This window comes from Myotis brandtii, unplaced genomic scaffold (assembly GCF_000412655.1).
Source record: "Myotis brandtii unplaced genomic scaffold, ASM41265v1 scaffold67, whole genome shotgun sequence".
NCBI lineage: Eukaryota > Metazoa > Chordata > Mammalia > Chiroptera > Vespertilionidae > Myotis > Myotis brandtii.
Window position 1 is genome coordinate 2135396 of NW_005370610.1, and position 12051 is coordinate 2147446.

Below are 12051 nucleotides of genomic sequence, written 5' to 3' on the forward strand. Positions count from 1 at the left end.
AGGCCAGCAGGGGGGTAGTTGGGGTTGATCAGGCTGGCGGGGGGGGGCAGTTGTGGGAGATCAGGCTGGCAGTGGGGCAGTTGTGGGCGAGCAGGCTGGCAGGCAGAGTGGTTAGGGGCAATCAGGCAGGCAGGAAGGCAGGTGAGCGGTTAGGAGCCAGCGGTCCCAGATTGTGAGAGGGATGTCCAACTGCCGTAGGATTGGGCCTAAACTGGCAGTCGAATATCCCCCAAGGGGTCCCAGATTGAAGAGGGTGCAGGCCAGGCTGAGGGACACTCCCCCATGCACAAATTTCATGCACCGGGCCACTAGTCCTATCTAATGAAAGAGTGATATGAAAATTGACCATCACTCCAACACATAAGATGGCTGCCCCATGTGGTCAAAGATGGCCACCCCCATGTGGACACAAGATGGCCACCACAAGATAGCCAGGGGAGGGCAGTTGGGGGTACACAGGCCTGCAGGGGAGGGCATATGGGGGGAACCCAGGCCTGCAGGTGAGGGCAGTTAGGGGTGACCGGGCCGGCAAAGGAGGGCAGTAGGGGGCGACCAGGCTGTCAAGGGAGGGCAGTTAGGGTTGACCAGGCTGGCGGGCAGAAGTGGTTAGGGGCAATCTGGCAGTCAGGTGAGCAGTTGGGAGCCAGCAGTCCTGGATTGTGAGTGAGATGTCCGACTGCCCATTTAGTTGGACACCCCTTGAGGGGTCCAAGATTGGAGAGGGTGCAGGCTGGGCTGAGGCACACCCCCGCCCCAGTGCACAAATTTCATGCACAAGGCCTCTAATAGATAATAAAAGCATAAGCGACCCTATGGTGGAATGACCAGAACGACCATTCGCTGTGATGCGCACTGACCACCAGGGGGCAGATGCGGGCCGGCAAAGGAGGGCAGTAGGGGGCGACCAGGCTGTCAAGGGAGGGCAGTTAGGGTTGACCAGGCTGGCGGGCAGAAGTGGTTAGGGGCAATCTGGCAGTCAGGTGAGCAGTTGGGAGCCAGCAGTCCTGGATTGTGAGTGAGATGTCCGACTGCCCATTTAGTTGGACACCCCTTGAGGGGTCCAAGATTGGAGAGGGTGCAGGCTGGGCTGAGGCACACCCCCGCCCCAGTGCACAAATTTCATGCACAAGGCCTCTAATAGATAATAAAAGCATAAGCGACCCTATGGTGGAATGACCAGAACGACCATTCGCTGTGATGCGCACTGACCACCAGGGGGCAGATGCTCAACACAGAAGCTTCCCCCTGGTGGTCAGTGCACTCCCACAGGGGGAGCGCTGCTCAGCCAGAATCCGGGCTCACGGCTGGCGAGAGCCTCTCCCACCTCTGCGACAGTGCTAAGTAGCAGCGAGCTGAGCAATAAGGAGCAGCGAGTAGACAAGCAGTAAGGAGCAAGGAATCCCAGACTGCGAGAGGGCACAGGCTGGGCCGAGGGACCCCCCCTCCCAAGTGCAGGAATTTTGTATATATATACTAGAGGCCCAATACACGAATTCGTGCACCAGTGGGGTCCCTTAGCCTGGCCTGCAGGATCAGGCCAAAACCAGCTCTCTGACATCCCCTGAGTGGTCCTGGATTTTGAGAGGGTGCAGGCCAGGCCGATGGACCCCACCAATGCACAATCGGGGCCGGGGAGTGATGCAGGAGGTTGGCCAGCCAGGGAGGGACTGTCAAAACCAGCTCTCTGACATCCCCTGAGTGGTCCCAGATTTTGAGAGGGCGCAGACCAGGCCGATAGACCCCACCAATGCACAATCGGGGCCAGGGAGTGACGCAGGAGGTTGGCCAGCCAGGAAGAGACTGCAGGAGGGCTCCAGGTTGTGTTCAGCTCATCTCACTCAGTCCTGATTGGCTGGACCCCAGCAGCAAGCTAACCTACTGGTCACAGCGTCTGCCCCATGGTGGTCAGTGCACGTGATAGCAACTGGTCCACCAGTCGACTGTCTGCCCCCTTATGGTTGAGCAGCCTTAGCATATCATTAACATATTATGCTTTGATTGGTTGAACGGATGACCAGATGACCGGACACTTAACATATTAGGCTTTTATTATATAGGATGCCTAAGCGACCATCTGACAGTAGCTATGATGAGCAATGACCACCGGGGGCAGACGCTCAACGCAGGAGCTGCCGACCTGCAGTGACTTGGCAGCTGCAGTTCTCAGGTGACGCCCCTGAAACCAAAGAGGAGGGAGCCCAATTCCGGGGTGCTTCACCCGAGAACTGCCCTCTCGCAATCCGAGACCTCTTGGGGGATGTCAGAGAGCCGGTTTCAATCCAATCCCGCAGGCCAGGTCGAGGGACACCACAGGTGCATGAATCCGTGCACCGGGCCTCCTCCAGTATATATATATACCAGGCATACATATATGAAGCTGAATTAGGCAGTGGGACTTCTGTCCTCTGCTGCATATCAGTAAACCTTTGTCAGTATCTGACGTTTCTCATGCAAGGATATATGAAGAAAGGCTATCACTACATGGCATAAACATTCCTGATAACAGGACTGTTTTCCTTGTCCTATTTGTGAAGTGCTTCTCAAACAAAAATGTGCTCTAGCAATTAGAAAACAGATATTTTTAGCTCTAAGTCTGGGTCACATTCTTATCCAGGTGTTTTCTGAACAGGAACAGGCCAGTGTATTCCCCTGGAGAACCCATGCCCCAGGCAGGGTCATGGTTCAGATTCTTTCATTCTCCTTGCTCATGGTGGCTGGATAATTATCAAAAAGTGCATTTTAATCATCATAATGCTAGTGTCATAGTAAGTATGAGCAGGGCTGGAGTGTGGTGGGGCGTGCTTGTTTGTGCTAACTGTGGCGTGAGGATTGAGGTGGGCTCTGGTGGCAATAGCGAGAGGTGGGATTTGAAACCTGCAAAGGAAGGAATGCTACGTGTTCCGTGTTCGTAGCACTCAGGATATTGCTCTATTGCAGATATGACATCGCCCCATTCCCTCACTGTTCATGAAGAACAAATAGTATTTTAAAGTTATAAAGTATGCAATCATGTAAGTCCTCATCCTGAACCAGGTTAATGGTCAGGATTTAACTACTGAGACCACAGAAAGAAAGAAAACAGAAAATGGGTGTGTGGGGTGGGGTAGGGAAGAGTCATTGTTGTAGGCACCACCCGAAGCTTTTTTAATCAATAAGGATCAACTGGCTTAAGATGAAAGGGTAGCTGGTAATCCTTTATTCAGCTCTCTTTTAGTAAGTGTTATGGTATCTACTACCCCATCATATTTTGTATTCTTAAGATGTGAAGGTGATTTAAAGGCATGTATTACATAGCTTAATGGCAATAAAAATCAGCGAAGTAAAAGTATTTAATACTACCAGATACCATCTTTAGTAAAATGATTGTACAATGAGGAAGTTAGGAAATAGTATAATAAAGGATTTAAGTGTAAACCTTAGCTACTAATACCAAATTACATTTTAATTGAGTTTGGTAAATTTATAAATTTAAAGTAGGACATATTAATGTTAGTATATGAAATTTAACTTTTCTTAATCCTAGAGTAAATCATGAAATGCCCCTTTGTGTGTGTGTTTTCTCTTTAACTAAAGGTATTCATTAATTTTATTTATATTACAGACTACTTACTAAAAATTAAATTTAATGACAATTAGACATGTACAAATAATTTTCTCTGACAATTTTATTAAAATTTCAAAATTTAGTTGCATTGAAGACCTTTTTTAAATTTTATAGCAGATCTATACTTTGCTTAATGATTTTCAGATTTCTGATGTTTTACAAATCTGCTTTCTTAAAATCTTATGGTTTATAGCTAAATAGCTTGATCCACTGTGTCCTTTATAAAAACTAACAGCCTACCTAAGTGCCTGGTTTATTATTGACGAATGAATTGAGTAATGTTCACTTAAAAATTTAACTTTACTTAATGATTTTACTCAATTGATATAATTAATATTCTACATTTATTATTTTTAAGAAGTATATTTTAGTTTGGGTTTTGCTCCTTCACTTCTTGACTTATAATTTTTTGAGTAAGGTGATAAAATTGTGGAAAGCCCAAGGTCTCATATAGCACATGTAAGCCTGCAAATAAAGGCTGTTATATCAATTTCACTCTTCAGTTACCTTCATCAAATATTCAATGAGTGCTCAATCTGTGCTAAACTCTGTGCTGAACACTTTTTTAGCCAGCACTATTCAAATATTTGGGTTTCAACTCTTCTTTGTGTTTTTGAAAACTATAGAAGACCCAAAGCACTTTTGTTTTTGTGTGAGATACATCATCATTGATATTCATCATATTCAAAATTTTTAAAAAATTAAGACACTTTTAAAATAATTGCAAGGTCTTTGAAAACAACCATAACACATTCATTTTATGCTGACATAAATAAAATATTTTGTGGATTGCTGTATTTTTTAACTAAAAAATAAAAATAAAATGCAAGAAGAGTGATACTAAGATATATGTTAATACAGATTTGTAATATTCAAAGAGCTAAGGAAATGGCTGACAGCAAAGGCTACACAAAAGAGGTGATACTTGCAAAAAAAAAAAAAAAAAAAAAAAATTAGAATCAAAAGAGATACAGATGAAAGAAGACCATTCCAGGAAGAGAAGGGCATGGCTAGACACAGCATGATGTAATAGAGCACTTTTTCTTTATTTGACAAATTTCCTTCAAACCTCATCTCAGTCACTTATTGGCTGCATGACTTTGAGCAAATTACTTAAGGTCTGTGAGCTTCCATTTACTCTCTTGTTGGCTAATAAGTTCTACATATTAAGAATGTTGTGAAGACTAACTGAGATAAAATATATAAAGTACTTACACATGTGGCTGTTAATTAGAATGCTGAGTAATACTTTTTGATTGCATATTTCAGGAAAATGAATTGGTTTTCATGCTGAGAAAATAAAGTACAGTGAGGTGGGGCGAGAAGATGGAAGATATAAACAAGAAGGCAAAAGGCAGTGATGAAGTAGAATCAGTATGGAAGTTAGAGTGGATATGAGTAATTTTAAAAACGCAAATACAATAATATAAAATAAACGTAGAAATGCCAAAGAAAACACTTCTTTACAGAACTGAGCAAACCCATAGCAAATCTTGATTTCCACCTAGCTCCATCTTACCATCTCTTAGGAACACAAAAGAAAACAAACCGCAATTTTAGATAAACATATTCCAGGATCTTCTTAAATACAGAATGAAATGTGTAAAGCAAGCATGTCAAACTCAAAGGCTAACATGGGCCAAATAAACAAGGTTTAAGTTTATGTTGCCATCAAAAAAACAAAAGCTTCAATTTTCACAGAAACATAGGTTTATTTCGATAGAGACATGCTGAATACAAAGGGCTGAAATAAAGGAGTTAAGAATTAACATAAAATAATAGAACATTTTAATAAAAATTATTTTTCTTGAACATTAACTTACCAGACACTAAATAACTGCACAAATTAATAAGCGCAATGCAAATAAACCTATTTTTCTTGTTCTCCAAAAGCGAAATATTTCCTGTTGCGCACATCAAACAAGTCAGTCCAAGATAATGACATGGCAATCGGTTGCTAAAATATTCGCTGCTAGTATCAGTGGAGAGAAATGGTGCGCCTGCATGTTAGGCGTGTAAGGGAAATGAATGCAACACGATTATAGTAATCAGTCATTAGCGAACATTGTAGTTCGTTATTAATAATTATCTATAACAGGATATTGTAAAAATTAAGTTAAGAAATTTTTATTAAAACGTTTCTTACATACCATTAGATTGGCTGGGCCACAAGTTTGACATGCTTGGTGTAAACAATAACATGGATGGTAGAAAACTTACTTAAGACAAAAATTTAACCAACTTCTTCCACAGCTTATAAAGGTTTCCTTGACCTAAATTTTCAACTGTTTTTTGACATTAGATTTCAAATATATTATAGTAATGAATGAATGAATACAAAAATAAATATATATATAACTCCCTATAAGAAATGTATTAAGAACCTGAACTAGCATCTGCGATATTTTCACACTGGAGTTAAAAATTAGTAGACTCAAAGTTTATTACTCAATGTCAAATTATCTGGAAAATAATTTTATTAAGAGTATGGTAGGCAGAGAATGTTATGATTTTTCCATATACTAAGTCTGTGCCAGCCAGATGGTATCTTTGATACAGAAAGACCTTCATGGATAGAATGTTAAAAAGAAGTACTTCTCAACTACAAAATTAAGATTTTCTGTTGATACGCCTTAGTCCTGTCAATTAGCACACAGAGAATAAAAATATACTAAGTTGAGAAGCATGGTTTTGAAATGTAAAATATACTGTTCCTCAAAGCCCAGGTTTAGAATTTTATAAAACACACTAAATATTCTGTCTTATATACAAACACTCACTGTGGTAATACACCAATTACCAGTAAGAACAGTATGAATTTTAGGTGAGAAAGTCTGCAATACTCTCCTGAGTTTACAATTTGCCTGTTCATTTTATGATACTGCATGCTTTATAGTAACCATTTTGGCTAATTTCTTGAACACCACAATTCAACCTACACTAAGTTATCAGAGGAGCAAGCAAAGAAAATAAAGCATAAAAGCCAAGGTGGAAGTTATGGGGGGATGTTGGACCCAGAGGATAGTAACTTATTCTTTAATTAATTCAGCAAGTATTTACTGAGCATCTACTCTACACCAGGCACTGCCCTAGTAACTGGGGATATAATAAACATGAAAACACGGTCTCTGTTCTCATGAAGCATAAAGTCTAATAGGCAAGATATTTAATTAACAAATAAATACATGTCCCATTCCATACTGTACACATACAAATAATTCTGGAAATTATTTTCAAGAAAATTTTGTTGTAAAAATTACATGGCATAAAAATTAAACCAAGCTCTTCACTTTATAACCTCTCACACTCTGACTTTGTAAACACAGAGATTAAAGTTCTATATCCAAATAGACAAGTGTCTAACTCCACTTAGCACTCATCGCCTAGGCCTGACTAATGAATGTCCTAATAGTGGAAATTAATATTAGACGATAATTTTTACCTTCATTTTCTGGTCTCATGTATGTGTGCACATGTGTGAGGGTAGGACATAGTAATCAACTTCTGGTGATAAAGCTAAGATAAAATTTCCCTATTTAACAATCCTTCTTTAAAGTACAGTTCACTTACAGGTTCTTCACTGATGTTTCTCTTTTCTTTACAATTTTTCTTGCTACCTCCCTTCTCTTAGTATCAACTATACCATCTTCTAATTTAGTCAAGTCAAACAACAGTTGTCAATTCTGAGTGAATTTAGAAACATAAATGTAATAATCTACTCACAATTGGGAAACATGTTTTTGTCAAAAATGCTTCAGTCTTAAATAAGAGCAGCAGAAGCTACACAAAGCCATTTTGAGTTTAAGCAAATGAAAACAAAATGATCCTCATTGTAAAGTTGAAATAACTCCACGCTGCACTGTTATTTATAATTCTGAACCTCAAGAAACATTTATTCATAGAAATGTAGAATAGAAGGAAAGTAAAACAGTCTGTTCACCCTATCCTCCAGTTGAAATACTATGCACACTGTTCTTAGTTCATGTATTTTAATTTACATTTAAAACACAAGTTATTTTACTATAAAACATCCCAGACGCTTAGTCAAACTTTCTTTGTGGTGTTATTTTCTTCTCAACATATTCATGTACTACCAAAGAGATAAGCAGTTGCTCTAAGTTGGAATTCAGTTACTACACGAGAACACCTTTTTCCATACTATCATTTAAATTACATGAGCTAAAATGTCAACTTTGGGTAATGTTATTCCCTCGAAGCATATATCTTATTTCATTATGTATGTATGAATTCATTATGTTTTATTTCAAGCCTATAAAATATGGTATGCTCTTGAGAAATCTGACAGATGATAAAACTGCATCAGAGTGGTACATGTGTACATGTTTTCATACTTCCACAAAATTGCTGATTTCTTTTTATTTCAATCAGCTGTCGGAATGGTTGACTAGCATCAAATGTAATAAACAGCATATGGGCCTGCTAATATATGTGAAAAAGTAGTTATTCCCCCACTTCCAACATATATGCTCTTTTATATGTAAGTTAAGTAATACATTCCTTGGGTGGGAGGGGGACTTGAAAATAAGTCATATGCTACATGAATTCCATTGTAAAAAATAATAGCTAAGATTATTTGAATAATATTACATAAAAGAAAACTAAATCTTGGTCTTGGCATACTCTATTCGTGCATGATGCTCAAGAAATGCTTTTGTATTATGCTCTTGTATATTTTTTATAAAAAAATGTAATTTTATAAATTGTACATTGTGCAGCTAAACTATTATAAGTCTTAAATATTTAATCAATTAATGGGGGTTCATTAAAGAAAGAATCCTAAAGTCACCTTTTTTAAATTAGAACTTTACCAACCAAATACAGTTAATTTCTCAATAGGGTTTCAACCAAAATCAGTTCAGAAAGGGTGATGATAAAAACTTTTTAAAAGTTCAAGACAAAAAATATTCACTCTTTAAAATGTGATCAAAATTTTTTAAAGATCAATTCCTGAGAGATGAAGAAAGAGGTTAAACCTATTTTCTACCATTGGTTATAGCCCTGAGTCCCTCTTGTCTACATCCCAATATTTCTCATTCTGGGGTAATCACTGGTCTCAAATTCCAGGCTTGTACTCATCAACCTTGCTTTGTTTTTCCTCTAACACGAACTGGATTAAACCTCGTACTCTGAATCGACCCTTCCATTTCTTGCCAATAAAAGAAACAGGTAAGGAAATAATCAAAAGCAGTTATGCCCATGGAAGGTTACATTCTGTGTAGCAGCATGTATTTTCAAAATAAATGCGTATTCTAAATTTTCTTACATCAAATTGAGATTTGCAAAGCCAGGCCATGCATGATTAGAAATGCCAAAGGCAAACCTCTACGGTGGTTCATCCATTTGAGATTTCAAATTGCAACAGCATCCCATTTTTATAAGGCATTACTAGAATATTCTCCAATGTGTCTATTAGATTCCTTTATAGAGACAGGCATGTTCCTACAAGCCATAAATTTAATAAATCACCATATATATAACTCTCATTCGCACACTTACATTACCAAATATTTTATGGAGCAATTTTCTTAGTCATAGCAGTGAGACTGTTCAATGACATGAATAAATAAGTAAATAAACACGATTTTCAACCTAAAACCCTTCACTCTAAAGGAATATAACTCTGTGGAAGTCTTACAGGAATACTAGTCACTATTAAAGAGAATGCATTGGCTATCAGTAGGGTGTATCTTAGATTGCCTCCATGAAGGTTTACGAGGTTTAGTAAAAGAGGGATTTCATTATAACAAGCACTGCAGAAGCCAACAACAGAGAGATGGCTGGGTTCCAGTGCAGAGAGAACGAGAATGAAAAGCCCACTATACCACAATACTGAAGTTGTTATTATAAATAACTGGTGCATTTACATCAGATTATCATACATTTTTAACAGAAATCTGAAATGCCACCTTCTTCAGCAACAATCTCAGGGCACAGCATTTCTTGTTGAGACCCGTTGCTACGTGTTAGCAGTGCCAAGTCTAAGTGCTCCCAGGGACTTTTAGGCTTACATTATAAAGCAAAATCCCTTGTAAGGAAACCAGACCTTCAGGTGCAAGAGATATCTTGAAATGATGAAATATTTTAACAATCTGGTGAAATAATCTTGAAGCAATATTTTAAAACAGAGCCCCGGTGCACAAATTCGTGCACAGGTGGGGTCCGGCCAGTCCCGACCCTGATCAGGGGGGAAGGGGGCAGTTGGGGGTGGCCAGCCAGGTGGAGGGGCCATGGGTGGTTGGCTGGCCAGCTCCCGACCCTGATCAGGGGGGAAGGGGGTAGTTGGGGGTGGCCGGCCAGGTGGAGGGGCCATGGGTGGTTGGCTGGCCAGCCTCCCCCCCTGGTCGAACTCCGGGTCGAGGGGATAATTTGCATATTAGCCTTTTTTTATATAGGATACTGATCACATGGCTGGTTTAACTGAATCAATGATTCCATGAGTCTAGAGTGTAAAAATGTACATATGCATGTAATTCTTGAGGTGAAATAAAGCAGTAGAAGGCATTTGAAAACTATAGCCTTAAGATAACCTTACAGTCTTTTTGGTACTATTTTACTTAAAGGATTATATTGAATTCCAGGTTGGCATGTTAAATAATGAGGGAAAGTGATCCAAATGTTAAAAGCACGTGTATGACAAATTTTCTATTTGCAATTTAATAAAGCCTGCTTTAATATTCAAAGTGTTATGTTTATGATATAAAGTCTCTATAAGGTAAGAGGCTGTTAAGTTTGCAATTGATGAAACTATTGACTTTAATTTGTAGGACATCTCCAAAATAAAATCCTTCTGCAGGCATAATTTTTAATACTTGATTATTTTATTTTTTCCATTATCATTTATCCCCTCTATGCCTTCTTATCCCACATCCACCTCCTCCATTCCCACAATCACCGCACTGTTGTCTATGCCCATGAGTTCCCTCTCTCTTTTTTTATTTGCTCAATCCCCCACCTTCCCCATCCCACCCCCTACCCCAGAGCTGTCTGCCTGTTCTCTATCTATGAGTCTGGCTCTATTTTGCTTGGATGCCTTCTTATCCCCCACCCACCTCCTCCATTCCCACAATCACCACACTGTTGTCATGTCCATGAATTCCCTCTCTCTTTTTTTATTTGCTCAATCCCCCATCTTCCCCACCCCACCCCCTACCCCAGAGCTGTCTACCTGTTCTCTATCTATGAGTCTGGCTCTATTTTGCTTGGTAGTAGCGTCTGTTCATTAAATTCCACATATGAGTGAAATCATCTGATACTTATTTTTCTCTGACTGGCTTATTTTACTTAGCATAATACTGTCCAGGTCCATCCATGCTGTCACAAAGGGTAAAATTTTCTTCCTTTTTATGGCAGAGTAGTTAATTTATGATTCCAATTATTTCTGAGCTGTGCTTTATCCCTCTCAGACCAGCCTACCACACATGTGTACGTGTGTGTGCTTCCAGGTGAGCAATGCTGAATCTTTTCACAGTTTGCTCATAAATTTCAGAATGAGCATCCAAAACGTACAGTAACTGGGAGGTCTTATTCTCCACATGCTAAACCATCAAATAAAACATTTGCTCTCAAAATTGTTTAAGAAAGCATACCAAGTACAGATAGTTCATGAAGTCCAATCAATAAGGACACTAGCTAAATGAAGTGCAAAAAATATTATAATGGATCCTTGTGCTCTTTGGAATCAATGACTAGTAACCTTCATTAGAAAAGAGACGTGTCTGAGCAATAACATGTAGCAATATTTCTCAAGCTGCGAAAGTGAAACGCGCTCAGAGGCAGGCATCTCTCCATGTCGCTATATTATGCCTTCTGATCTTTTCTCCCCTATTGGGGCAAGAGAACTACCTTAACCACTTCAGAAATGCCATGACTTCTTCCCAAGGAAGGAAGCAAAGGCCTTGGCACTGAGCTGAAATATATACATGATAATTACAAACACACAGCAGACCAGACAGGGGCTTTCACTCGCTTAATAACTAGGTCAATTATTAGCAAGCTAAATATGGCGCTTCTTGGTTAACACAGGTGTTTTTTACTTCATCCCATGCTGAAACGTGCATCATCTTTCCTGCATGTGTGTTTCCAAATAAATGAAGTGGTTCCATGTCAAATTAATTTAGTATGAAAAACAAATTACAATATCTTAATGCTAGCACCGATTGAGCCATCCATCAATCTAACTTTGTAAGGGCTATCTTCTTCTGACTACTAAAGAATGTAACAAGACATAATACTTGAGAATAAGCAAGTTGGAAATTCTTTTGTGCAGATGATGTAGATGCCCTTTAACTTGTTTATGCCAGTGATTTCAAAATTCTTTTCCAATTTATTTTAATGTGTTACTGTCTGAAGGGAAGCTTATTATTCTTAAGCAAGTTTGAGCAAATTCAGTAATTTAGATCAACTGATAGGCATAATTAAAATACATA

At 39.3% G+C, this 12051-nt stretch overlaps 1 protein-coding gene across 1 annotated transcript in view; it reads right to left on the reverse strand.

Annotated features, from left to right (window-relative positions):
* The window catches only part of PCDH7 (protocadherin 7), a 449456-nt gene that overhangs the window by 223898 nt on the left and 213507 nt on the right, over positions 1-12051 (reverse strand).